This window comes from Arachis duranensis, chromosome 9, assembly GCF_000817695.3.
Source record: "Arachis duranensis cultivar V14167 chromosome 9, aradu.V14167.gnm2.J7QH, whole genome shotgun sequence".
NCBI lineage: Eukaryota > Viridiplantae > Streptophyta > Magnoliopsida > Fabales > Fabaceae > Arachis > Arachis duranensis.
The window spans coordinates 58,312,549-58,317,176 of NC_029780.3; the positions used below are offsets into that span (position 1 = coordinate 58,312,549).

General features: G+C 36.0%; 1 long non-coding RNA gene across 2 annotated transcripts; it reads left to right on the plus strand.

Moving 5' to 3' along the window:
- Positions 1 to 984: 984 nt before the first annotated feature.
- LOC107465668 (uncharacterized) lies at positions 985 to 4,320 on the plus strand. Of its 2 annotated transcripts, XR_001587432.3 has the most exons (5): positions 985 to 1,457; positions 1,712 to 1,812; positions 1,952 to 2,024; positions 3,225 to 3,401; positions 4,073 to 4,320. It is a non-coding gene; the product is annotated as an uncharacterized LOC107465668 (long non-coding RNA). The 2 variants fall into 2 exon arrangements; XR_001587430.3 differs by lacking the exon at positions 1,952 to 2,024 and having other exon boundaries at positions 988 to 1,457.
- The last annotated feature ends 308 nt before the right edge of the window (positions 4,321 to 4,628 follow it).

Genomic DNA, 4,628 nt, shown 5'->3' on the forward strand with positions numbered 1-4,628 from the left:
CTAGAACCCGACACATTCGGTAGCTAACATGGATATAGTCTCTAGGCTGTGAATCTCGAGGAGGAACTTTAACGAAGGAGAGTGCCTTTCCACCTTCTCTTAGAGGTATCACGAAGGAGAGTGCCTTTCCACATTGAAGGAGTGTGCCTTTCCACCTTCCCCACATCCACGTCAAGAGAGGGAATCCTCCATCCTCAACTTACCACACATTCACATCACAACAAGAGAGGGAATCCTCCATCCTCAACTTGTCACCCGATAAAGTTTTCAGTTAACTAACAGGCGGGATCACACCCAGAGCTTGCCATCTCAGCCATTCTAGCCATACTCAGTCATCGCCAACCTCAATATTTACTTCTCAATCCAATCACATCACGGATCAACTCTTTTCCTTCTCAACTCTGTCATCAATCATACATCATCATCAATTTAGCACATCCTCAACCACAATTTATCACTCCAAACTTTTCTTCACTTTCAAGCAACCCCCTTCTCAAAGCTTAATCCCGTTAGTACACTTAAAACTAATATATCGGGTTTAAACACTACAAGAAAAAAGGCCTGTCGGGACACTTTTTTCTTGCCACGCTTTTAAAGCGTAGCCAAAAGTGATCAATGGCCATGCTTTTGTGAGGGTGGCCATTAATTTGTGATTTGCCCATACTTTTTTTGCCACACTTGAAAAGCGTGACCATAGAGGGAAACCGGTATGCTTTTATGAGGGTGGCCACTGATTTGTGATTTGGTCACACTTTTTTTTGTCACGCTTAAAAAACATCGCCATAGAAAGAAATTGGTACGCTTAATTTGTCTTCCAATGGTCACCTTTTTAAAGCGTGCCCATATCATATGTTTATTTGGGCACCCTACAAAAACGTACCGATAGAGTTTCCTCCCCTAAAATTTAGTTTTCCACCCATTTTTTTTCAAACACTTCTCTTTTTTGTTTTTTCTAACTTTTCGCTTTTAAACCTATAAGTGATAACATTATACACTTTGTTTCCAAATTCACCTCAACCCTAAAGAAGCCGTCGCACCCAGTAGCAGCTCGCCTTCATGTTCATCACCTTTGAATCTCACATTTCTATCTCACTCCCCTAACCCTAATTCACGCAGCAGTAGTGCCTCCCACTCCCTTATTTTCAGCATTCGAGCACTTCTCCTCGTCCTCCATCTTTCTCCACCGCCATTATTTCAGTCTTTCCCTCAACCCTCACAGACTCGGCCCCTCTCTACTCTCATCCTCAACGCCACTCATCCCCTCCACCGTCACAGTCCCTGGCTCACCCTTTCTTTCCCTCGCAGTCATAGCGGTCGTCACCCGAAGTCCTCCGCGGAACTCACCCGTCACTCAAAGTCGCACTCCGAAGCCGTCGCCCGTTGTCCTCCTCGAAACTCACCCGTCGCTCGTCGTCCTCTGTGGAACTTGCAACCGCTATCGTCCTCTGCGGTACAACGTAATAAATAGTTGCATTCCTCTACACATCCTTCACCCAGCTCTCTGAAACTCTGCATCTATTTTTCTTATTTGCAGTTATTTGTTGAATTTCTACCTTTTTTATTTTTAATTATTTGTTCTAATTTTTTTGGATCTAATTATTTGTTCTTGGTTGTTATTATTTTTTATTTTGATTTCTTTGTTATGATTATTTGTTACCGGTTCTAATTTTTGGTTTTGGTTTTTCTTGTTTTGAATGTTGTTTCTGAACAGATTTCTTATTCTGAATTTTACTTCTGATTTGGTAATGGAGGACAACAGCATTAATGTTGGCATTCTGTGAACATCTTTGAGATAACTACAGTCTTACTACTGTAAGTGTAATCAAATTTTGGCATTCAAATCATTATTTGATCTTGAACACAGTTTTGTACACAGTCATACATGGTTTCTTTGTTTGTTTTCTATGTGGGACCTTCGTTTTTTAAAGAATTATCCTCAAATTATGATTAGGACAAGACATTGATCTACACAACAAAGAGATTGTAAAACTTGTAGTGTTTCAACTCACACCAACCAAGACCAGGTAATGTTTTGAGCATGGTATAAAGCAAAAGTGTTTAAGCTTAAGCTTAACTAATTATTAGAAGGCATTATTAGACCCTGGTTCCTACAGTATTCTTGCATTGAAATCTATGAATTATCATTGGGAGTTTTTATTTGTTTAGACCTGCATCAATTCCTTTTTTGCATTAACTTCTTAAGCACTATGGTCTACTTTTCATTAGACAAAACAATGATTTGGCCTAATGACACTTTTACACCTGCTTAGGTTGACTTCAATGTCGGTCTTCAAATTATTAAGTATTCAATGTGAGAATTGACACAAAAGTTAGGATTAACCATTACTTTAGATTAATGTTGAATATTTCAAAGCTCTTCTTGCATATCTTTCTTTTTGATTCATATCTTTTTTCCATATTTTTCTATTGGAGAAAGACATGCATTGGTTATATTAAAATATGACAATAAATTTAACATGTGGTGTATGAATTATAGACTATTATAACTGTTTTTAAACGTTTGTACTCTTTATATATGCTCCTTTTCTTGATCACTATAACGACGTTGCTTGCTCTTGATTTCTGGATGGAATAACTTTTTTACTTCAAAGCCTAACAACTTGTCTTTAAGCTTGTGTAGCTTTATGTACACATGATGACAAGGTCTATAGTAAAATAACAAATTAAAGGGAATGCTACATAATTAATTTTGTGATGTAATTAGATGAAAGAACGGGTATGTTTGGATAACACCTACTCCTCTCCGGGTTTCTTAATACAAAATTTGTCTTCTTCTGGTTTACCAGTATTTACTTTTATATATATGTTGCTAACAAATGAGGGCTATACTTCTTTTAGTAGCATATAGTAAGAGATAATTGGTTCTTTGTAAACTATCACATGAAAAAATCCTAATTGGTTCTTTGTAGATTTGAGCTTATGTGTTTTACTATGCTTTACACTTAATTACTTGAGTACATCTACTACCGGTAAACTAGACAAGCATTTTACAGTATAAATAAATAGGTAACGTGGTACCGTCACTCAACTTTGGTATCTTGGCTTAATTTCTGCTAAACTGAAGCAATTCACACGTGCAATCTATTTATATTAAAAGAGAAATCACAGCCAGAATTTCTATGATCTCAAGAATTAATCTTTTTTGGTTTCCATGATTAGTGGATGGGTTTTGGAATTTTGGGTTTGATCCTTTTTCTCTGTAGATGTGAGCTGGTAGTGTTTTGTGGTGGTGTTCATGAGAAAATAGCTTCAGGGTTGTTTAAGCCTTTTGTTTCTCACCTCAAGTTTGTGAAAGATGGGATCTCTAAAGATGGATACTCAATTAAGCTTCTCCCTCCAAACAATTCTGCATTCTGGTTCTCCAAGGCCACCTTTGAAAGGTGATTATTCCTGCCCCCCCTTTTCTTGGTTTCCCTCTTTTCACTTTTATTCTTTTGTGGATAATCACGATGTTTGTAAATGATTCTTCATTTATTCCCCCTGAATTAATGAATCAATGAGTCGATTACCATTGCATTGAAAGTGCTGAAGTGCTTTAGATATGATTGGGAATGATTTTTCAAATGCATATCGACTTAGGTATTTCTCAATGTTCTTAATTATTAGTTAATTAAGCAGGGATTGATGAATGAAATCCAACTAGTTGAATGATGACTATCACATTAATCATGGAATTAGTTAACTTGGTTTTATAGATTTAGAGAATAGAGATTCATTTTTTGTTGGATACTTTGATTCAAACTATTTCGGCAATAAAATTTTGAAAGTAGTCTATGACATGTTGTGCATTTTTTTATGATCTCATGTATTTTGCAAATGCATTTGGAGCATTGTGTTTGAGGTATGAACTGGAATTGATTAGCATATTAAGAAGGTTCTGTGTATTATTATGCATTAAGAGAAAACTGATTCTTAAATGCTTATAGGGAAGCCTGCATTAAGAATATCCTTCATACATGCTTTTTTCAAGAATTATGAGTGTTCCTTTTGATTGTGGATGTATTTCAACTGATTCAATGCATCATCTGATTTTATTTATTTTATATTCTAGGAGGTTCAAGCTTCACCTAAGGAGGCAGCTGAAACAGTGGTTTTGGTCATTGATGAGGAAGGTGTAGAGTTACCCATATCAGAGCTTGTGAAAGGTGTCAATGAGCTAAAGCTGTTTTGGTCTTCACACGAACTGTTTTCTTGTTCTTCAAATAATAAATTTTATTTTTTTTGTTGACAAATGTGATGAAAGTTTATGTATGTTGGATTGGTTAATTTAAAATTATATAAAAAATTCCTTTGTTTAAATTAGTCATTCAAATTATGATGTAAATTTATATATCAATTTTGCAATGTTTAATTAGGAAGATTCATAAACAAGTATAGCTATAAGTATTTTGATCTAACTGATTGTCATATTTTTTGCTTTTGGCACGCTTTTTAAGCGTCGCCATATCTTTTCGTAATCATCAACAGCCACGCTTATCAGGCATAGCCATATTTTCTCATATTGGCATGCTTAAAAAGTGTAGCCATATCATCCCCTATTGGCACGCTTTCGAAGGGTAGCCAAAACCACTCCATTGGGCACGCTTCCAAAAGCATAGCGATATGTA